Raw genomic sequence first — 24,340 nt, 5'->3', positions numbered from 1 at the left:
GAATTTCGTGTTTCAACCAGGACTGGAGGTCACAGCCTCAGAATATAAAGATGCCCCCTGAGCACAGAGATGAGAAGTTTCTTCATCCAGAGAGGGTGGTGAATCTGGAACTTGTTGCCACAAACAGCTCTGCAGCCCAGGTCACTGGGTATATTTAACATGGAGGTTGATAGGTTCTTGATTAGTAAGGGTGCCAAAGGTTAAGGGGAGAAGAGAGGAGAATGGGGTTGAGAGGAAAAATACATCAGGCTGATTTGAAAGGCAGAGCAGTCTCGATGGTGGAATGACCTTTTTTTTGCTCTATCTACGGTTTGTCAGAGCACGACCTCTGGCCTGCTCACCCTCACCTCAGAAAATCCTGTACCCACTCTGAGACATCCTTGACCTCCGCTCCAGAGTGGCAACACGCAAACCTGGAGTCTTGCAGCCACAAAGTCCCCAACCTCTCCCTTCCCTGCTGAACATCAGAACTGGTCGCTGTACTGCTGCTGTTACCCTCGGATAGGTTATTGCCCCCACACTATACACGGGTGGGGGGGGGGGGGAATAGCCACAGGTGAATACTCTCCTGTTTCCTTTCCTGGGTCACCCTGATGACTTGCAGCCTGCGCCTTGGGTGTGGCTGGATGATTACAGCTGAAATCTGCAATGCTCTCGGCTTCACAGCATGAGTGCATTCAATCCTAGCTCCAATTCCTTGACATGGTCACATGGACCTGCTGATAAAGCACTTTTTTTTTGCCTTTTGGCAGTAAATCAATACCGTCCCTCATTCTTAATCCAAAAGTTACAAATACTACATCAGTCTACAATTCAGACTATTCACACAAAACATAAGTTACAAATTGAAACATGATTATCAACATCAATACTAACAAACCCTTTGGGAGCCTTCTCAGAGACCCTTCAAACTGCCCGCAAGCGCTGAGCGCTCCTTCTCCAGGGATACACGGGCACACAGATGTCCTCGGAAGAGGAGCAGGCAGTCAGCCCAAGCTGAACCCTCGACTGCCCACTGCCTGGACCCATGGATAGTCACCTTGGCCAGAGCTAGACCGACCCTCCTTCCTCTACTGGGCAGCCAAAGATCAGGAGTGTGGGGCTGAAATGCAGCCAGAACTTGAGGAGTGACTTATTCAAGCACGCTGAGCAGAGGCTGCACCCTCCATTGCTGAATGCACCAGGGATACTGGAACTCTCCCCAATATCCTACGGATCTCTGCCCTGACTGACATCTCGACTGCACTGAGCCAAGCGGCACCAAGTCCAAAGAGTTTCAGAAAAGCCTTTAACTGCTTTTATGAACACCTAATCTGCCCTCTTTCCCAATGTTGCTTGAGCAAAAGCCTCTGCTTTCAATATTTTTTTTAACAAGTGCTGATTTGTTTTCACTCAAGATATGTTGATCTTCATTATTTCTGGGAGTGAGGTATAAATTATTCATAGAACATAGAAATCTACAGCACAGTACATGCCCTTTGGCACTTGATGTTGTACTGACCCACATATTTCTTAAGAAAAAACAAAATCTTTCCTACTCTGTAAGCCTCTTTTTCTTCTATCCATGTGCCTGTCTTAAGAGTCTCTCAAATACCCATCATGTTTCAGCCTCCACCTCCATCCCTGGCAAGGTATTCCAGACACCCACAACTCTCTGTGTTTAAAAAAAAAACTTACCCCTGATGTCTCCCCTAAACTTCCCTCCCTTCACTTTGTGCATTTGTCCTCTGGTGTTTGCTATTCCCGCCTTGGCTATCTATGCCTCTCAGAATCTTGTAGACCTCTATTAAGTCTCCTCTCATCCCTTTTTGCTCCAAAGAGAAAAGTCCCAGCTCTGCTAACCTTGCCTTATGACACATTTTCCAATCCAGGCAACATCCTGGTAAATTTCTGCACCCTCTCAATGGCTTCCACGTCCTTCCTGTAATGAGGTGACCAGAACTGAGTGCAATGCTCTAAGAGTGGTCTCATCAGAGACCACATGACCTCTCTTCTTGAACTCATTCCCCATTCAATGAGATCCCCACTCAATCTCCATTCAGTAATGAAGCCCATAGGCCTTCTTAACTATCCTATTAACCTGTGCGACGACCTTGAGGGATGTATGGATTTAGACCCCAAGGTTGTGCCAACCCAATAATTTAACAACTGGCTAGAATTTCCTTACTGCATAATCTTCCATTTTACTCAGTTCCGTGTACTTATTGCATCTGCTTCTACCACCGTTGCTAGCAGTACATTCGATGGACCCATCACTCTATGTGCAAAACTTACATTCCCCCACCCCATATTTAATCCCAAACACCTTAATGCAATGACTCGTGTCAGCCCTGGGAAATAAGCCTCTGGCCATTCACATGATCATTGCTTATCATCTCATGTCTTAGGTCACCCCGCAACTCCTGTGGCTTCACAAAGAAATGACCAAGTTCACTCAACCCATCCTCATAAGTCTCTCCAGTCAGCATCCTTCCCGTAGAGCAGTGACCAGATCGGAACACTATTCCACGTGGGGTCTAACCAAGGTCTTGTACAGCTACAACAGCCCCTCAAGGCTCTTGAACTCGATCCCATGGTTAATGAAGGCCTGCGTACCACACGCCTTCTTAACAACACTATCAACTGTTGACTGCTGGAGAGGTACCAGGTATTGGAATCGGGATGCGAGAGGGTGCCGAGGGTTTGGATCTGGAGCTCAGGTCGCCAATGGCTTGGACTGAAGGCTGCAGGAGCGCTGGAGGCGAATCCACGGGCACTCAATATTGCTTTGTAAAATGGGATTAACCGGGCAATTTACTGGGTTGAATATGCAGGTATAGGGCTATTTGAAAGGGCCGAACTGGGCAAGCCCGGTCAAAATCTACCCGGGTCCCAGACCTACCTTGGAGATGGGCAAGGGACCCAGTAAAACTTACCCAGGTTACCCTCCTCCACCTATAGGAATGACTCATCCGGTTACTCCTGAACTTGAAATAGAAAGAACACAGGGAACAGGGGATTCCCTGTGGCTGAGTCACCATGTTAAAGCAGGGGCGGGATCCCCCTTAAATCATTGGGTTGGTTATTTAGCAGGTGGGTTAGGCTGCTTATTTGCAGGAAGCACACCCGACCCAGTCATCTCACCCGGGCCTCCGGGTGCTGCATTTGAAAGCGCCTAGTGATTGGGGAGGACTCCTTTGCTTCTCTCTCTCTGACCCAGTGACGCCGGCCATTTTCTGCAGATGGTGAATCTTACGGCAGACTAAAGGAAACTCCGAAATATTATTTCTCCTGCTTTATTACATGACAATAAAATCTTGAATTTTAACCTGTGCAATAGCTTTGAGAATCCTGTGGACATGAACCCCAAGATAATTGTTGGATCTTTGTTTTCCTTTGTCTGCAAAGGGCTCACATGACTGTGGCTAATCTCTTTTACAGATATTTAAAGCTTCGACTTTTCTCATAATCTTTGTTCCTACTCCTTATCAGTCCTTCGGTCTACTTTTGCTGAAATTAAATGTTCTCAATCCTTGGGCTTGCTGTTCCTTATAGCAACATTAGAAGCCTTTGGTCTAATACCATCCTTAGCTTCTCTTGGTAGCATACCGGATTACTTTGCCTGATGCTGCCTTAAACTGACGTGTATTTCCCACAAATATATATTCTTTAAATGTCAGCCACTGCTGGTCATCACAGAGCTTTATCAGCCTCAGTTCAGTTGATCCACTGTGAAATCTCATGTAGGGATGCTTGCTTGGAAAAAGTTCTTCAGATACTCCCCGACTTACGACCGAGGAAAAAAAGTAATGGCTGCGTGCGCTTGTGCGTGACGTGAGCGCGGTAAGCTCGCCAAAGAAGATGACGAGCAAGAGGGAAAAACCCATCCCCTGCTGATGGATCTGGCAAGAAGCTGAGGAAGACACTCGATTTGCAATTGAAACTGAAGGCAATCGACCCATATGAAGGAGGATTTACGACTTCTACATGCCATGCAATCGACGCATCCATTTCGCGATACGAACGGAACTTGGATGTAAGCTGGGGAGCATCTGTATATCTTTGTCTCCTATTGATGGTGAATAGAACAGCTGAGTTCCTCCAGCGTTTCGGAGGAATTGGAGCATCTGCAGCCTATGCAGCCTATTGTGTCGTCTCTATTATCAGTTGACCAAAGCCAACGTGTGTCTCGAACCATCAGAGCATCCTTTAGTTAGATTTAAGGTCCTAGTTTCACATTGACCTAAATCAATTTCAACTTTTAAATATTCTTTTATATTACAAGACCATACAAGATGAAGGATCAGAAGAAGGCCCATTGAGTTCGCTCCACCATTCCATCTCTCTTTTACTTCTCTTTCTCTCGAACAGTTGGGGGCACCGGGTGAAACCAATAGCGACTCTGTCTGATGTACAGCAGGCAGAAGGCCAGGTTTTAACCACCTTTCGAACGCTGTGCGAAAAAATCGCAAGGTGGATTGGGGGGGGGGGGGTGGGTCTAGGGTTAGTCATCTTCGATCCATCTAGGTAGGTATCCTAAGCGGTGGAACGTATTTGACTCATGGGGCCAGCTTTTTTTCATGGGGCCGGCTTCCAGAGGTAGTTTCTGTATATTGCAATAACACGGCTTTTCAGCTTAAAAAGGGCTAAGGGTCTCTGAAGGGACTCTTGCTTCTCTTTCTCTCGAACTGTGAAACCAATGGTGACTCTTATGTACAACAGGCAGAAGGCAATTTCATGTAATATTACATGAGACCAGGATCAGTGATAGGCAATTTGCCCCATTGAGACCTCTTCACCATTCTATCATGAGCTGATCCATTCTCCCGCACAGCACCGCTCCCCTACCTTCTCCCCATAACCCTGACTATTCAGTTACCGATCAATATCTGCCTTAAATACATCCAACAACTGGTTTCTGTTAATTATGATCCAATCTTTTCTGACTTTGTCCATCCTTCCCGTTTTTCCATTTTTCCCTTCCCTCCAGGGATATTTAATTCCTTGTAACTGCTTCTCTGCAGTGGTTACTTGATCACACCCATTTGTGCTATTGATCCATTGAACCTGTCGTCAATACTTAGATAAAGAATCTAAAGTATTGTTTCTGCAGCCTTTCCCCCTGCTATGGCTTTAAAGCTCTGATGTTTGGGTGCTTTTTCCAGATTATTGCTACCCTTTCTTCCTCTTGCTCCAACACCTTCCTCTCCAACTTCCTGGATGTCTCCTCAGTGGCACGGTTAGCAGAAATGCTGGCTCATCCTGAGTTCTCTCTGAAAAGATGTTTCCCCCCAGGTGCCCTGGTTTCCTTCTACATCCCAAAGATGGGTGGATTGATCGGTTAATTGGCCACCGTAAGCTGTCCATGAAGTAGATGAGTGGGGGAAATCCAGGGAATTAATGAGAGTCTCCCACCTTCCATCCTCACTACACTCTACAGAGGACGTATTGAGAACATCCTATGCATCATCACCTGGCTTGGAAGCTGTACCATCTCAAGACCTTGCAGAGGATAGTGAATTTGGAGGAAAAGATTGTCGGGGACTCTCTTCCTACCATGAAGGATGTCTACAACACTCGATGCAGGTGAAAGGCAATAAACATTGGGAAGGACTCCGCCCTCATGTAAATTGTTCTCCTGCCATCTGGTAGGAGGTACCATAGGATTCTGGTCTTTACGTCCTGATTGGGCAATAGTTTTTCCCTCTCCTCCCCCCCCCCCCCCCCCCACCCAGGCCCCCCAGAACATATGTGGATAGTGTACCATGGACTTTTACTGTATATTTTAATGTGTCCACCTTCTAACTTATATTTATGTAAATATGCTCTGTGGTCCTGGAGAAATGCTATCTCGTCTTTACCATGTGAGCGTGGTATAAATGATAAACAAAGGTGGCTTGACTTGAGTAGAAAAGATTAATGTTGGTGTGTTGTTCATAGTTCAAGGTTTCGTTTATTGTCACATAATAATACATACAGATATAATAAACAGTGTTCTCCGTAACATTTGGGACAAGGTCACATTTTTCCTGTTTTTTGTACCTGGTCAAATCAAAATGTACACAAATAACCTTGAATTAAATTTGGAACATGCAGTTTAATCACACGTGAATTGTTTGATTACAAATTTAAAAGTGTAGATCACAGAGCAAGTAAAGGAAAGAAGGTTCTTTGTCCCAAACTTCAGGAAGCTGTCAGCTCCTGAAACCCTTCGGAAGCCCTTCTTTCCCCCTGTGCCCGGTCGAGTCCCAGTTCCGATACCTGTTGAAGGGCTTGTTTTATGTCTGTGACTGCGAGAACCTCAGTATAAATTGATGCAATTGTAACTGAGATGATGACCTTGCCATTGACCATATCACTTCCCAGTTACCAGCAGGGTGCCTAGATCAGTCTGATAGTGACCTGAGCTGACTCTTGAATGGCTAAGCATTCACTTTCCCTTTCCCCACATACCCTTACTGTTCTACAGTGTAATATTATCATCAATTAAAAATGTTGGAGCATTTCAGATTAGAGATTTCAGATTTCCAATTTATTGTCCGAGTACATACATGACATCACATACAACCCTGAGATTCTTCTTTTCCTGTGGGCCTGGCAGAATTGCCACTAATTAGTAGTGCAAAAAAACTATACACAGCGTAACATGTAAACAAACAAAGAACTGTAAACAGATAATGAATGTAAACTGCAATATAGAGAGAACAAAAAGAAAATCAATAAGTTGCACAAGTCAGAGTCCTTAAACGAGCCCCTGATTGAATTTGTCATTGAGGAGTTTGATGGTGGAGGGGAAGCAGCTGTTCCTCAGCCTGGTGGGTGCGAGTCTTGTGGCACCTACACCTCTTTCCTGATGGCAGCAGCGAGAACAGAGCGGGCGCTGGGTGGTGTGGATCCTTGATGATTGCTGCTGCTCTTTGACGGCAGCGTTCCCTGTAGATGTTCTCGATGTTGGGGAGGGTTTTGCCTGTGATGTCCTGGGCTGTGTCCACTACGTTTTGGAGAGATTTACACTCAGGGGTATTGGTGTTCCCACACCAGACCGTGATGCAGCAAGTCAGCACACTTTCCACCACACGTCAGGGTTTCTGGTGTCATACCAAACCTCCGCAAACTTCTGAGGAAGTAGAGGCTCTGATGTGCTTTTTTTCACTATGTCATTGGAATGTCGGGTCCAGGAAAGATCTTCCGAGATGGGGACTCCCAAGAACTTAAATTTGCTCACCCTCTCCACCTCTGATCCCCCAATGATCGCTGGACCTTACACCTCTGGCTTTCCCTTCCTGAAGTCAACAATCAGCTCCTTGGTTTTGGTGACGTTGAGTGCGAGGTTGTTGTTCGTGCACCGTTCAGCCAAGTTTTCAATCTCCCTCCTGTACGGTGACTCATCCCCTCCCTTTATACAACCCACTACCGTGGTATTGTCAGCAAATTTGTAGATGGCGTTGCTGTCGTACCAAGTCACACAGTTGTAAGTGTAGAGTGAGTAGAGCAGGGGGGGCTGTCTTGTTCCGGTACTGATGGAGAATGTGGAGGATATGTTCTCACCAATCTTCACTGATTTATAATCAAAATGAAAATTAAAGGCATAACGATTCACCAATCTAATGCACTCTGTAGCGGAAAAGGCATCGTGGATCATCAGGAAGGGTACAGTGGACTCAGTTATCCAAGACGGTATAATGAGGAGATCAGTGGAACTCAGCAGGTGTTACAGAGATGTCCAAACTGACAGATCTGAATTCCTGAATTGAGGATGAAGTGGAAATGGACTTAGTGAAAACGTAGCAGCTCATGAAATTTTCACTGATGTAAAATCAGTGATGGAGGAAAACTACTGCAGAAGATGAGACCAGAAGAAAGACAGGCAAGAACGACAGATGTGATACAGATCAAGACTCTGAAAAATTACAGGCTTTTGGCTTTGATAGTCCTGCAGCTAAAGACACAAAGTCAGTGAAAGATGTCACTCATGGATGTGAAGCTACATTTGATGGTGCTTGACGGGGGCAGCGGTGAAGGGGCGGGCTGTGAATAGGAAACAAAGGTTCATTTTAGCTTGTTACACGCTGTCACCTGCATGGCGGCAGTACCCTGTGGGAGCCATCACTATCTTCAACTCCTCATCCACAAGGCTGCACAAAATCCCAGACACAGAGCTTAGCACAGCAGTTGATGCAGCGCTGTTTACAGCACCAGTGACTTGGGTTCAAATCTGGCGCTCTCTGTAAGGAGTTTGTACGTCTCCCTGATTCCTCCGGGGGCATTCCAGTTTCCTCCCACCCCCCCAAAACGTACTTGGGGTTGTAGGGTAATTGGTGTGTTTGGGCAGCAAGGGCTCATGGGCCGGAAGGGCCTGTATCCGTGCTGAATTTCTAAATTTATATTTTTAACTGAATTTATATTTTGAGGAGATCACCTAATATTCTGTCTGGGCACTCTCAAACCGGATGGCAATGCCGATTTCTCCTGTCCACGTTAGACCCCCTCCTCTGTCTCCCCCATCCTTCTGTCTCCTTTCCTCTAGCTCCCCCAAACCCCTGCCCTCTCCACTCGGATGCCGCCCGCTTCCCAGCTCTCTTCCTGTGCCCTCCCACCCATCTCCACCTCTCGCCTGCGCTCCTCCCCCTGCCCTCCCTCCCGCTATTACAAATTTATTACAAATTTAATTGTAATCGGGCACCTGCCTGCTTCTCGCTGAAAGGGCTCAGGCCCGAAACATTGGTTGTGCATCTTTGCCTCATAAGGAACGCTGCGTGACCTGCTGAAGTTCTCCAGCATTTTGGTGTTGACTACAATCACAGCGTCTGCAGGTTTTCTTGTTTAACTCTTTGTACTTTCGACCTTTCATCGTTGCCCCACCAAGTGAGGAACAGCCTTTCAAATCCCTCTGTTTTACCCCCTCGTTGCTTGTTTATCTCCAGCATGAGCATATAAATTCTACCCTTTATTTACAGCTTGGTAGAAACCGATTCCGGCCATTTAAACCCATGCCGCCCAATTCCATCCAAATGAACCTACATTTCTGAATGGTGGGAGCACTCGGGGAAATCCCACGCAGGCACGGGGAGAACGTACAAACTCCTCACAGACAGCGCCAGATTCGGAGCCGGGTCGCTGGCGTTGTAGAGCTCCACTCCCCGCGCCGACCACCCCATGACTGATCCTTTCCCACTGTCTGCATGAAAGTCTTAACAATCTGCCTGTGAAAGAGATACATTAATAACCTGGGTCTTTGCTTTCCAGACACTCACAGGCAAAATGCAATATATTACAGCGACACTTAATTCTAAATGTAAGTATCAGAAGTGGATCTCAGAGACTTGAAATGTTTGAGATTATAATATTATAGAAGTACAACATATTGGCAGGAACAATGAGGTACATTCACATATAAGATTCTATATAACATTCAATAGACTATAAACATTTGAGCGATGGCCTTTTCTAGCTGTCTTGAACAATAAATATGATGAATGTCCTTGATGATGAACTGAAATGATTTGAAATGGAAATGACTGAGCAGATCAAAATGCCCCAGCAGATGGGAAAGCTGCTTGTATTAGTGAAAATCTGGGGCAACCACACAGCCCCCTCTCCTTTCTGGTGAAGAAGTCAAATCTATTTTACCCAAGGAAACCGGCGGCGTTACCGGAGCTGCTGTCACAGCAGCTCTGCTGATGGTGTGGACCTGGGGAGAGCGGGAAGCGGAGACGCAGTGCAGGGTCCGATAGCTCAGTTTTATTCCTGACTGCTCTGTGCAGGCTTTAAACAGCCTGTTAAAGGATTGACAGAGTTTTATTTAAAATCCAGCGACCACGGGCTTTGTGTTTGGCAGCGGCCTCGGGGTGGGGGTGGGGGGGGAGGGGTTGGAACCTCCGGAGGGAGCGGCGGACTGGCACAGGGCAGCAGAAATGTGCAGAACACCCTCCATTGAGAGGAGAAGCATAGGAAATGACCCTAAAAGTATGGTGGCCAACCAGCAAGGGGCTTTGTGGCTGAAGGACAGACTCGGGCAGCAAGCTGCTACCGATTTACGATCAAAGATCCCACACAGGCTGCGGGAGTTTACGATCGAACGACTCACACCAGGTTGTGGAATGCTGGAGACGGGGTCATGAGAACCGGATAACGGATATGGGGATTTGAGAGTATGCTGGGGGCAAGAAGGGCCCTGGGAACTGGAGGCCTTCCTCATCATGTCAGAGGTTTGGATCTGGGCTCAGATTGCCAATGGTTTGAACTGAACTTTAGTCTTGTATGGGTGCAGAGACTGCTGGAGGTGAATACATGGACATTTAGTGGATCTAGGGCAGTGGATTTCAAACTGCCCCCCAAACTCACATTCCACTTTGAATAATCCCTATGCCATAAGTGCTCTGTGATTAGTAACTGTTACATTATCAATTAGACCTGACAGATGAGAAGTCAAAATTAACTGGCTTTAATCACAATAAACTTACAGGCACTTTTTACATGCTGTTGGCCCGATTTCAGGGCAATACTGACGGATGGGATTAGGCTGTACCACCTGAGGGGGAGGAGTTACAGTATAAGGGGTGGGCCAATTAGTACAATGGTGTTCCACCACAGTAAGGGATTGCTTAAGGTGGGATGTGGGTGGGAAAGGAAGGTTGAGAATCATTGCTCTAGACCCAATTGTTACTGAAATATTTTGCTTGAGAAAAACGGTCGTGGCCTCTTTTCCTGTGGAGTTCTGAAACCGTGCACATAACGAGTCCATTAGGAATAATTAAAACAATAGTTTTCAAACTTTTTCATGTACCACCTTGAGCAATCCCTTACTAATCACAGAGCACTTAACGCATAGGGTTTGCTTAAGGTGGAATGTAAGTCTAGGGGGCAGTTTGAAAACCACTGATCTAGGGGGGACTCTTGCTTCTCTTTGACTGTAAGGGGTGCCAAAGGCAATTTTGTGTAATATTACACTTCTTTGTTATTACATGACAAGTGGCGGCCGGCTTAGATAGCGGTTAGCGCAACGCTGTGACAGCGCCAACAACTGAGCAGTGGAAGGAAATCCGAAGCACCATGGATGAAACTCATGCAGACAGGGGGAGAGCATACAAACTCCTTTCAGACAGAGCTGGATTCGAACCCTGGTCCTGATTACGGCAGAATTAATCTTTACATCACCAGAAATCAGGACCAGGGTTCAAGTCCCGCGCTGCCTGAGAGGAGTTTATACTAACAGCGGCAGATTCGACCTTTACAGCGCCAGCGATCAGGACCGGGGTTTGAGTCCCGCGCTGTCCGAGAGGAGTTTGTACTAATGTCCCGATCGCTGGCCCTGTAAAAGCATTACACTAACCGCCACTCTAACCGTGCCATCCCACAGAATTATTTCCAGTTTTAAGCTTTGTTCTACCTTTGGTATGTTTAAATAGAGGGCTCCCTTAGGGGTCAGTTCCTGTTTTCTGGCTTTTTGGCCAGGTCCCAAAGTTGCTGGATTAAAGAAGTTCAACCTGTACTAGGGTTCATCAGCAAATTTGAACCAAATGTCATCAAAGGGATGTTGATGGCGTGGACACAAAGTTGGCCAAGAAATAGAGAGCAGAGGATTCAAGGCTGGAGAAACTCAGCAGGTCACACAGTGTACTTTATATAACCAGTGTTTCAGGCATGAGCCCTTCTTCAAGGCTGGTGACGTATCTTTGCTGTATAAAGTTTTAACTTGCTGAGTTTATCCAGCATTGAGTTTTTACTTCAATCACAAAGTTTGCAGACTTTTGCTTTTAAGATTTCAGATTTCAGATTTATTGTCAGAGCACACAGATGACATCACATACAACCCTGAGATTCCTTTTTCCTGAGGGCTGGGCAGAATCACCACTTATCGGCTGTGCAAAAAAAAACTGCACACAATGCACGCATGTAAACGAATAAAGAATCGTAAAAAGATAACAAATGTAAACAAACTGATTGTACAATGAAGAGAGAATTTTTAAAACATCAATAAAGTGCACAAGTCAGAGTCCTTAAAGGAGCCCCTGATTGAGTTTGTCGTTGAGGAGTCTGACGGTGGAGGGGGGAGCAGCTGTTCCTGAACCTGGTGGTGCGAATCTTGTGGCACCGAGACCTCTTTCCTGATGGCAGCAGCGAGAACAGTGTGCGTGCTGGATCCTTGATGATGGCTGCTGCTCTCTGACAGCGTTCCATTAGTGGGGAGGGTTTTTCCTGTGACGTCCTGGGCTGTGTCCACTACCTTTTGGAGAGTTTTTACGTTCGGGGTATTGGTGACCCCCATACCAGACCGTGATGTAGCCAGTCAGCAGACTTTTCACTGCACATCTGCAGAAATTTGCCAGCGTTTCTAATGTCATACCAAACCTCCTTAAACTCCTGAGGAAATAGAGGCGCTGACGTGCTTTCTTAACGAGACCATTTGTATATTGGGTCCGGGAAAGATCCTCCGAGTTGGTGATTCCCAGGGATTTAAAATTGCTCACCCTCTCCACCTCTGCTCCTCCACTGATCTCTGTGTCTCTTCCCACAGATGCTGCCTGACCTGCTATGGGTTTCCAGAATTTTATATTTTTAATTTAGATTCCAGCATCTGCAGATTCAAAAACAAATGCTCTTAGTGAGGTGGTTCTGGTAGAAGTAGTTACAATGGTAAAGTGTTTGGACAGGGTGGAGAGTGGATGTGCATTCCTGTTGATGTGGTCACGTACAAGACATGGTGAAACCTCAATTGGAGTAATGCGGTTCTGTGACCCAGCTCGAGGAAATATATTATTTTGCCAGAAAGGATGTGAAAAAGATTCACAAGTGTATTACTGGGAGTGATGGCTTTAATTATAAGGAAAGGCTGGGACTTTTCTCCTTGGTGAAAAGAGAAATGTGAACTTGGTTAGTGCCGTCACGGGCATCAATCTTCACTCCATCGACGACATCTACAAGAGGCGGTGTCTCAAGAAACCAGCCTCTATCCTCCACCACCCCCACCATCCAGGCTACTATCGGGGAAAAGGTCCAGGAGCCTGAAGTTGAGCACTCAGTCGCACGAGGACAGCTTCTTCACCTCCGCCATCAGATTCCTGAATGGACAATGAACCACAGACACTGCCTCGCTTTCTCCTATTTTCTGGCACTATTTCTTAATTTTGAAATGAAATTTAGAGCAATATTCGCCCCGTAACGCTGCTGCAGAACAACAAATTCCACGACGTGTTCTGATTCTGTTTTGAATCCGCTAAGACCTCCCAGCTTCTCTTCACAGACCAAACAATGCACAGAGGGAAGATGCCCCCAGCAGGTCAAGCAGATAAGGTCCGCCACCTCCAGAGAAAAATAAACTAAAGGGGAAGGATAATTCTGCTGCACCCGCAGGAGAATTAGGGGATATGGAGAGAAGGCAGGTAGGTGGAGTTAAGTCATAAATTAGATCAGCCATGATTGTATTGAATGGCGGAGCAGGCTCGATGGGCCATTTTTGGCCTACTCCTGTTCCTATTTCCTATGTTCCTAAAAAGAATCTCGGAATTGTTTGTTCTCTGACAATAAATCTGAAATCAAATTTGTAGATTAATGGCCTGGATTAAACAATTGCATTAACACGGCCAGCCCCGAGCCTTTTCATCTCCAGCCATTCTTTACTGCACGGTAACAGGCCTTTCCGGTCCCACCAGCCCGTGTCGCCCAAATATCCAAGTTAACCCAAAACCTCCATATGTTTTGAAAGGTGAGAGTAAACCGGATCACCCAGAGGAAACCCACAGCTACTAAATACCCTCATGACTTTCCACTTTGAGATATCTTTCTGACGCATCCAAGGAAAATTTGTTTTCAAAGCAGCAATGCATTCGGTGCATTCCAAATGAATTTGATGTTAATGCCGGTATTTTAGAGATCACAGTGGGTCTTTCTGATGAATTCAGATTGATTATATTTATAATCTTCTCCATCTAATTAATTTGTATTGACTTGGGTGGTTTTTTTTTACACTGGATTTAGCCACAGTTACAAATCTGCAAGCTGAAAAAAAAATTAACCCCTTGTGCTGCTTGTGATGTTCGTGCTGAGGAGAGTTCCTTGTCACTGGGGAAGTGTCTCCTTTAAGTGCTCACCAGCTCTCTGAACCCACGATCTTCAGAAATAAGGCCGTACCTTCAATGCAGGCAAGGAGACGGCATGGTTTGCAGTGGTTTTCAAACTCCCATACCACCTGAAGTAATCCCTGTGCCACAGGCGCAGGTGGTGAGAAAAATAGAGGTTGAGAACCACTGCCCTAGACTCAATTGTTACTGAAATATTTTGCTTGAGAAAAATTGTCATTGGCCCATTTCCTTTGGAGTTGTGAAACCGTGCACATAACGAGTCCATGAGGGACAATTAAAACAGTGGCTTTCAAATGTTCTCTTTCCACTCACATCCCCTCTGAAGCAATCCCTTACTAATCACCGAGCGCCTCTGTAATAGGGATTACTTAAAGTGGTGGGTGAGTGGAAAGAAAGCCACTGATGTAGTGGTTAGCACACTATTACAGGACCAGCGACCCGGGTTGGAATCTGGTGCTGTCTCCAAGGGGTTCTCCCCATGACCAGCATGGGAAAGGCCTGCTATGTACAGAGTGAGTAGGTGAATTGGTCACATGGGTGTATTTGGGTGGCACAGACTCATTGTCCGGAAAGGCCATTACCTTGCTGTATCTCTAAATTAATTAAAAAAAAACTACAGGGTGCTGAGACCCTATTTGCAGGATAATGTGACAAGGGTAATGGCAGAGAGGGGAGACCAGCTGCGTTTGCTTTACATCGAGCCATTACTAGTGTGACAGGCGAATATCCTCTTGTGCTGTCACCATTACCTGGTAGAGCTGATGACTGGTGTATTTGGAAATAACACTGGACAACAATTTTTTTTTAAAAAGGTTTGCTTCCTGAAAATAATTTGGGGATTATGCTAGACAACTTCAAGCTGAACACAAAGCTAAAGGGGAGGGGAAAGAAAAGGTGAGCAGGTTTAGTGGAAAGCAGTAAAATCAATGTTCATGCCATGTGGCTGGAGAGGGACCAGATGGGTTGAGGGGCTGGTTTGCTACATGAGACCCTGAGATTTATTTTTAGAAGCACTGAGTTCAAAAGACAGGAGATTATGGAAGCACTAGTTAGGCCGCAACTGGAATTTAAATTTAAATTTTTAATATTTTAAATTTAAATTTAGACTTACAGCTCGGTAACAGGCCATTTCGGCCCATGAGCCTGTGCCGCTCAATTTACACCCCATTAACCTACACCCCCGCTACGTTTCAAAGGGTAGGAGGAAACCGGAGCCCCTGGGGAAATCCCACGCAGGCACGAGGAGAACGTACCAACTCCTTTCAGACAGCGCGGGATTCGAACTCTGGTCCCGATCGCTGGCGGTGTAAAGGCGTTACGCTAACTGCTACGCCAACCGTGCCGCATTAAATTATTGCTTCCAATTCTGGTCACCATGCCATCTTCCTTTTCCAATCCTCTTATTAGTATTAATACATGCAAACTACATAGGTACATCTAGTCATAACAATTAAGTAAGTTAATATAGAGTTCCAAGAATCAAGAAATGATAAACAAGGTTCATATGAAGCCACGTTATTAATGGAAAAAAAATAAAAGAAGAAAAACCATATTTTCCATTCCGAAACTAAGAATCAAACCCTACCCTGTGAGGGCTGCTGGCCCAGTTAAGGAATCCACTGCTAATAATATTAACTATAGGGCGTTAAAAAAAAAGCAGAGATGAATAACCTACAAATTTTCAAAGTAATTGAGAAAAGGACCCGAAAGAGAATGATCTGCTTCAGTCGTAGAACATCTCATTTTTTTTTCCAAAGACCGACATGCCATCACGTCCGACAACCACTGAGTGTGAGGGGGAGGGATAGCATCTTCCCATCTCTGCAAAATGGTCACCACATCTAAAGATACAAGTGGATGTTTCAGAAAGGATGCAGAATTAATTGACCCATAAAATTCTGACAGGTTCAGATCAAAGAAATAGAGGGAGGCTGTCCCATTGGATGGTTGAAGGGCAGCAAGGGCTTGAAGTAATGGGCAGAAGATGGTGGCAGTGGTGGTTGTAGAGACATTCAAGGCTTACAGAAGGGAACGAATGGAAAACAATTACTGGGCGAAGGGAAAGAGGAATTGATTAAACTGCACCACAGGGAACTGGCATAAATGCAATGGAAAGAGGACCTCCTTCACCTGCTGCTGTGACTGATTCTAAGATTTCTCAATAAATATCATGCCCCATTAATCCTGACACTTTCATTAAGGAGGGATAGAGGGAATAGGAGAGGTTCATCAGCTTCATTGATGTGCTTGAAGTTTGCTGGCCTGGTATGTGGGCACCCTCTGAGTGCAAAGCCCTGCAAAAGGCATTGGCTCAGCCCAGGACATCACAGGCAAAACCCTCCCCACCATCGAGAAAATCTACACGCGACGCTGCCGACGGAGAGCAGCAGCGATCATCAAGGATCCACACTGCCCAGCACATGCTCTGTTCTCACTGCTGCCATCAGGAAAGAGGTGTAAGGGCCACAAGACTCGCACCCACCAGGTTCAGGAACAGCGGCTGCCCATTCACCAATGACAAACTCAATCAGGGGCTCATTTAAGGACTCTTTGCCCCTTTATTATTGAATGTTAATATTTTCTCAATTGCACAGTCAGTTTGTTTACATTTCTTTCTTTATTTACATTTCTCTCTTTTGTATGTGGATCTTTTCTTGAGAACAGTTTTTTTTGTTGCAATACCAATAAGTAGAAATGCGGCCTGGCCCGCAGGAAAAATAATTTCAGGGTTGCATGAGACGTCATGTGCTCCTCTGACAATAAACCTGAAACTTGATGTTAAATTAGTGATCGTTGAAATCCACCTTCAGCCTGGCAGGGAAGCATTGTGAGTTGCATATGATAAGTACAAGTTGTTGGCCTGGAAAATGTCACCATCGTCACAAGCTCCGTGCTCGGAGATCGGGGAGGAGGAAAGATGCCTTCATGAAGAAGGCTCACCAGCGGCTCTGCCTCCTTTGGAGCTTAAAGAGATCTACTATGCCACCAGAGACTTGCAAATTTCTACAGGTGCACCGTAGAGAGTATTCTGGCAGGTTGCACAGCTGTCTGGTATGGACGTGCCAATACACTGGACAGGGAAGGGCTACAGAGAGCTGTGAACTCAGCCAGCGCCATCGTGGGCATTAGTGCTCACTTCATTGAGGACATCTACAAGATGTGGTGTCCTTAAGAAAGCAGCCTCTCTCCTCAAGGACCCTCACCTCCCAGGCCACACCCTCTACTTGCTGCTACCATCAGGAAGGAGGTACAGGAACCTGAAGACCAACACCCAACGGTACAAAAACTGCTTCTTCCCCTCCGCCGTCAGATTTCTGAATGGACAATGAACCACACTACCTCACATCCTCTCCTTTTGCACCAATTTGTTTATCTTTTTAAATAGAGTAATTACAGAAATGTAATTTATAACAATCGTTGCACCTGTAAAACAACGAATCTCATGAAACGTGTTCATGACAATCAATTCTGATACTGATTCTGAAGATCGTGGGATGTTCGGACTTCTGTTGCATTGAGAAGGAAGTTTGAAAATGAGTGAGGCAGCCAACAGAAAATATCAGAGTAGCTTTTCATAGTCACCGAACGACAGAAAGGATATCAGTAAGATTGAAAGAGTGCAGAGAAGATTTACTAGGATGTTGCTGGGTCTTCAGGAGTTGAGTTGCAGGGATAGACTAAACAGGTTAGGAGCAAAGATGAATGAGGAGAGATTTGATCCAGGTTTACAAGATTATGAGAGGTATAGACAGAGTGGATACCAGTGGGCTCTCTGCACTGAGATTAGGGAAGATAAATTTGAGAGGTCATAGTTTTAAGATGAAGGGGGAAAGGATTAGGGGGAACATCAGGGGAAAGTACTTCACTCAGAGAGTGGTGGGAGTGTGGAATGAGCTGCCACCTGATGTAGAGAGTGCAGGCTCGATCTTGTGTTTTAAGAATAAATTGGATGGGAGAGCTCTGGAGTGTTTTGGAATGAGAGCAGGTCAGTTGGACTAGGGAGCACAGACTAAAAAGGGCTGAATGGCTTTGTGGCATTGTTCTGGGAAGTTAGGAAAGATTAAGAACATGCTGAGAGGATGTACAGGAAACACCTGAGAAGCAGATGGTAATACTACTTATTCTCTGCCCTGTTTAAATCAAGACATCTGTGAAAGGTCTGGAACCATTCGAGGCATGTCTTAAGACGTGAACACTCTCAGCCGTTACAGTAGGGACTGCCTGATTTGCTCCCATCCTGGTTGATAGAAGTGTAGTTTTCTGGAACCACTTAAAATAATGTGAGCTGCTGCCCTTTTAGTGAAGGCTCTGTGGGAATAGAACTTAAAGATAACATTGTGGAACTGGAACGCCGTGATGTCAAAGTACAAGCTGAAGAAATTCAGCTGGCCAAACAGCGTACTTTATATAGCAAAGATAAAGATACATAACCAACGTTTCAGGATTGAGCCCTTCATCAAGGTTTCACAAAAATGTCGCAGGGGCCCGAACAAAATGGTGGGTTGGGGGGGGGGGAGGACAGGCGGAGGAGCGCGGTCCCAAAGGAAGGAGGTCATGGGGAAGGAAGGATGGCTCTGTGAATGGAGAGGGAAAGGGGCGGAGAGCTGGAGGAAAGGAGGCAAAGCGAAGGGGACGGGAGGGAGGGTGGAGAGTCGGCTCGCAGAAATCGGAGATGTCGATGTTTTCATGCCATCCAGTTGGGGAGAGTGCCCAGACAGAAAGCCAAGCGTTGCCCCTCCAATTTATGACCTTGGTGGGGTCGCACAAGGCCATGGGGGGGTGGGGGGGAGTGGGGTGCAGAATCAAAATGGTCGGAGATCCCTGTCACTGACACGGACAGGCCAAAGGTGCTCAGCGAAGCGACCTCCCGGTCTGTGCCCCGACTCTCCGAGGTAGAGAAGGCCACAAAGGGAGTACCGGATGCAGTAGATCAGCTCTGCGATACTGAGTTGAGAATCAGGTTTATTGTCTTAAAAATGTGTCATAATAATTTGTTGTTTTGCAGCAGTAATATTGTGCATTACTGGTGCCAAACTGCTATAAATTACATTTCCGTAAATACAAGATTTTTTACAAAAAGGGCAGCCCGTTAGCATAATGCTGTTACAGCGCCAGCGACTGGGGTTTGAATCCAATGCTGTCTGTAAGGAGTTTGCACCTTCTCCCCGTGATCTGTATGTGTTTCCTCCAGGTGCTCTGGTTTCCTCCCACCCTTCAAAACATACAGGAGGGGTCGGTCAGTTGAGTGTAATTGGGCAGCACTGGGTCATGGGCTGGAAGGCCCTGTTACCATCTAAAATTAATTTAATAGTGCAAAAGAAAAACAGAAAAAAAAGTGAAGTACCGCCCATGGTACATTGTCCGTTCAGAAATCTGATGGCGGAGGGGAAGAAGCTGTCCTTGTGACGCTGCGCATGTGTCTTCAGGCTCCTGTACTTCCTTCCCGATGTGAAGTGGTGGGGGGGGGTTGTCATTGGTGACGGAGGCTGCTTTCTTGAGACACCACCTCTTGTAGATGTCCTCGATGGAATGAAGACTGATGGCCGTGATGGCGCAGGCGAGTTTACAACCCTCTGTAGCCTTTTCCTATCCTGTGCATTGGCCTCTCCATTACCAGACAGTGATGCGACCAGTCAGAATGCTGTTGAAATGGACAAGTCTTTGGTGACATACCAAGTCTCCTCAAACTCCTCATGTAATTTAGTCACTGGCATGGTTTTTTCATGATTTCACTGACATGGAAGCCTCAGGACAGATACTCGGAAATGATGACATCCAGGAATTTGAAGTTCTTTACCCTCTCCACTGTTGACTCCTTGATGTGGACTGGTTTGTGTTCTCCTGGTTTCCCCTTCCTGAAGTCCACAATTAGTTCCTTCGTTTTGCTAATGCAAGGCTGTTGTTGTGACACCACTCAGCCAGCTGATCCATCTCACTCCTGTATGCTTCCTCTTTGCCATCTGTGATTCTACCACCAACTGTGGTGACCTCTGCGAATTTGTCGACAGCATTTGAATTGTGCCTGGCCACACCCTCATGGGTGTTGAGAGAGTGGGGAAGTGGGTCAAGCACACATGCTTGTGGTGCGCCTGTGTTGATTGTCAGTGAGGAGGAGATGTTGTTTCCGATTTGCACTGATTGTAGTCTTTCGATGAGGAAGTCAAGGTTTCAGTTGCAGAGGGGGGTACAGAGGGTAAGGTTTTGAAGCTTGCTGACCAGTACTGAGGGGATGATAAGAGTTGAAAGCTGAGTTGTAATTGTTGAAAAGAGCCCTGTTGTCCAGGTGATCCAGAGCTGAGTGGATAGCCAGCGAACAAGGGGATAAATTCATTCAATCTGTGCTATCAGAATTTAAGATATGAATGAAAAAACTGGACTACAGGTGTACTGTGGAGAGCATTCTGGTGGGTTGCTTCACTGCCTGGTATGGAGGTGCCAACTCTCAGGACAAGAATAAACTTCAGAGGGTTGTTAACTCAGCCTGTGACAGCACAGGCACCAGACTTCACTCCATCGAGGACATCTACATGAGGCGATGTCTTAATAAAGCAGCCTCTATCCTCGAGGATCCCCACCACCCAGGCCCTGCCCTCTTCAACTCTGCTACCATCGGGAAAAAGGTGCAGGAGCCTGACGACAAGCACTCAGTGGCACAAGGACGGCTTCTTCCCCTCCGCCATCAGATTCCTGAATGATCAATGAACCAAAGACACGGCCTGACTTTTCATCCATTATTATTTTTATTTTTTTTAACTGTAATGTTGTAAGATGGTTATAATGTGACTGTTTGCGCTGTGACGCTGCCGCAAAACATCGAATTTCACGACTTGTTTATGAACATAAATCCTGATTCCGATGTTTTCTTTCTTTTGAGGGGAGACATGGCACGGTTAGTGTAGCGGTTAGCGAAACGCTATTGTGGCACCAGCAACACGGGATCGGACCTGGCGCTGTCAGCAAGGAGTTTGTAGGTTCTCCTCGTATCTACATGGGTTTTCTCCACGTGCTTTTGATCCCTCCCACCCTTCAAAATGTACAGGGTTGTAGGTTAATTTGGACGGCATGGGGTTTAAATGTCCGGGATTGGTTTCCAGCATGCTGTTAAATAAAAATTTAAATTCAGAAGCGCTTCAATGAATGAAGGATGGTTGTAGTCTATCAGCTTAGTTAACAGGTTTACAGAGTATCCTATTATCAACTGAGGGAGTCTCGCTCCTAGTCAGTGAAGAATGTTGCTGTCCAAATGTTGATCACTCCATTAAAACCTTCCCTTAAACTATCTTCATCAGCAGGTCAATCTATCTAAACTAGCAGGAGGAAACAACATAATCACACAATCTGCAAGATAAACCATCAATAAAAGAAAGCCTGGCAGCGCATCACATTTTTTGGTGGTAAAATATCCTAATCGCGGAGTAACTCGATGCTGACACATGCATCTATCCTCAAAGATCCTTTTTACACGAGTCACACTTCTGACGGCGGTAAGTGCCTGCACCATTCAAAGTGTTGGGAGGTCGGATGTCCGGGACTGGGTGAGGTCAGCCAGCGTTCGTTGGGAGCTCCGATAGGCAGGCGGCCAGGGCCTAAGAGAGAGTCTGTGGCCAGGGCATTAGGAGCTCTGGTGGCCGGTTGGGGGGTGTGGCGAGGATCCACGGTTGGGGCCTCAGGTGCTCAGATGGGTGGGTGGCTAGGGTGAAGATTCGCGAAAAGGCCATGGGAGCTCGGATGGGTGGGCAGTCAGCCTCAAAAATAAGGAGGCGATTTTTAAATGGGATATAGAGAAAATACGTGATTTTTGGGCCAGTAAAGGGAGTTGACGATTAGGCCAGATCAACTATTAGTTGATCTATATAAATATCTACTAAAAGTGTAAAATAACTGATAAATCAATGTAATGAATCGGGAACTTCTTGTATTACAACGGAATCTTTCACGTTAGCTTAATGTTCTAAGGGAGAGAGATATGAAGCATGTTAGGAGGAGAGAGATGTAAAAGAGGAGGGGGAGTCATGCAGATGATTAGAGGGAGCATTATGTAAAGAGAATATCTTGGAGAGATCGACCATTGAGTCCATATGGTTAGAACAGGAGTAAGAGAGGGGCAAGGACTTTACTGTGGGTATACCAGAGACCTCCTAACAGTCATTGGGAATTAAAGGAACAGGTATCTAAGAAAGGTGTAAAAGCAATAGAGTTAGACAAGCATAGGACTTCTCAAATTTTATCTGAGATGGATCAAGCATAAGGCTTTAGATGGGCAGAAGTGCATCCAAGATATTCTTGGATCGCCAGCGATCAGGACCAGGGTTCGAATCCCGCGTAGTCTGTAAGGAGTTTGTACATTCTCCCTGTGTTTGCGTGGGTTTTCCCCATGGGCTCCAGTTTCCTCCGACCCTTAAAAAATGTACCGGGGGTTGTAGGTCAATTGGACGTAATTGGACGAAGGGCCTGTTACCGTGCTGTGGGTCTAAATTTAAAAAAAATTAAAATAATCCTACTGAGAAAGAGCTCCTCTTTGCAAATGAAACCCAGTAGATGATTGGTTGAGGACACTATATAAACACTGACCACATTTCCCTGTATTCGGCCTCTATCACTCTCAACATTTCCTATCCATGTAACTGTACAAATGTCACGTAAACATTAGAATTGTCCCCACCTCCAACCTCTTTTTCTGGAAACTCATTGCTCTCTGTATTAAAAATGCCACTAGGGTCCATTTTAAATCTATCCCCCTTCACTGTAAATCTGCGGCTTAAATTTTCCTACCCTGAAGGAAAAGGACTGACCATCCACCTTATCTATGTCTCTCATAATTTTATCTACCTCAGTAAACTCACCAACTGATTGTCGCCTTTGTGTGTCTTCAGCCGCAGAGACCCTTGCTGGTCCACCACCATGGTCACCGTCCTTAGGGTCGGCTCCAATAACAATTTGAGAATGCAAGTGGCATATTTGAGGATAACACCAAAATAATTAGTATTGAGCTCCATGAAGAAGCCTGTCTAAGGTTACAATATCCAGATCAGTGGTTTTCAAACTTTTTTATTTCCACTCACATTCCACCTTAAGTAATCCCTATGCCATCGGGACTCTGTGATTAGTAAGGGATTACTTAAGGTGGAAAGAGAAGGTGGAAAGAGAAGGTTGAGAATGACTGCTCTAGACCCAATTGCTATTGAAATATTTTGCTTGAGAAAAATTGTCATTGGCCCATTTCCTTTGGAGCGATGAAACCGTGCACATAACAAGTCAATTGGGTACGATTAAAACAGTTTATTATTTGACCAATCACAGAGCACCTATAGCATAGGGATTATTTAAGGTGGTATGAGAGTGGAAAGAAAAAGTTTGAACGCCACTGATCCAGATGAACTGGAAAAGTGGTCAAAGGAACCACAGATGGAAACTTTGACGGGTGCAAAATAATCTCTTTTTGAGAAGTGAAGGTAGAACTTACGTAGTGAATGGTATGTCCCTGGAGAGTACGGTGGAGTGCAAGCCTATCATTTTTTTCTGACAGTGACAACACAGATACTCTTTTGGACACCATGTTAGGAAGGAAAGAACGAAGCCAGAGAAGGTGCAGAAAAGTTACTGCACCTTCAAGGAGTCAGGCATGGAGAGGGTGAAGAACCTCAAATTCCTGGGTATCAACATCTCTGAAGATCAACCATCATGTCAATACAATCATGAAGAAGGAGCACCAGCAGCTATATTTCATTAGGAGTTTGAGGAGATTCAGTATGTCACCAAAGACTAAAAATTTCTACAGGTGGAGAGCATTCTGATTCGTTGCATGTCTGGTATTGAGGTGCACAGGACAGGAAAAGGTTACAGTTGTGAACTCAGCCAGCACCATCATGGGTATCAGTCTTCATTCCATTAAGGACATCTTTAAGAGGTGGTGTCTCAAGAAAACAGCCCCGATTACCAAGGACCCCCACAACCCAGGTCATGCCTTTTTCTCATTGCTACCATCAGGAAGGAGGTCTAGGAGCCTGAAGATGAACTCCGCCATCAGATTTCTGAATGGACGATGGACCACAGAAACCACCTCACTTTTTTTCTCTTTCTTTAAGTATGAATTTACTTTTCTTAGATAGCGGATTTACAGAAATGTAATTTACAGCGATTTTTGCACCAGTAATTCGCAAAATAACGAATTTCACGGCACATGTTCATGGTAATAAATTTCTGATCCTGCTTCTGAAGATCATGGGATTTTCAGACTTTTGTTGCAATGGATATGTTTGAAAGTGAGTGATGCAGGGAAT

General features: G+C 45.6%; 1 long non-coding RNA gene across 2 annotated transcripts in view; it reads left to right on the top strand.

The window, feature by feature from the left end:
- Window positions 1-9,221: 9,221 nt before the first annotated feature.
- LOC138748172 (uncharacterized) overlaps window positions 9,222-24,340 on the top strand; it is a 37,222-nt gene continuing 22,103 nt past the window's right edge. The window contains exons 1-3 of one of the 2 annotated variants that reach the window (XR_011347841.1): window positions 9,222-9,274; window positions 21,350-21,544; window positions 23,587-23,684. This is a non-coding gene — a long non-coding RNA (uncharacterized lncRNA). Of the gene's footprint in view, window positions 9,275-21,349; window positions 21,545-23,586; window positions 23,685-24,340 lie in introns of those variants that run through there. The other variant, XR_011347843.1, reaches the window with a different exon arrangement.

This window comes from Narcine bancroftii, chromosome 13 (assembly GCF_036971445.1).
Source record: "Narcine bancroftii isolate sNarBan1 chromosome 13, sNarBan1.hap1, whole genome shotgun sequence".
NCBI classification, from domain to species: domain Eukaryota; kingdom Metazoa; phylum Chordata; class Chondrichthyes; order Torpediniformes; family Narcinidae; genus Narcine; species Narcine bancroftii.
Note: the sequence above shows the minus strand (reverse complement) of the source record. Positions and strands in the feature narration are given on the sequence as shown.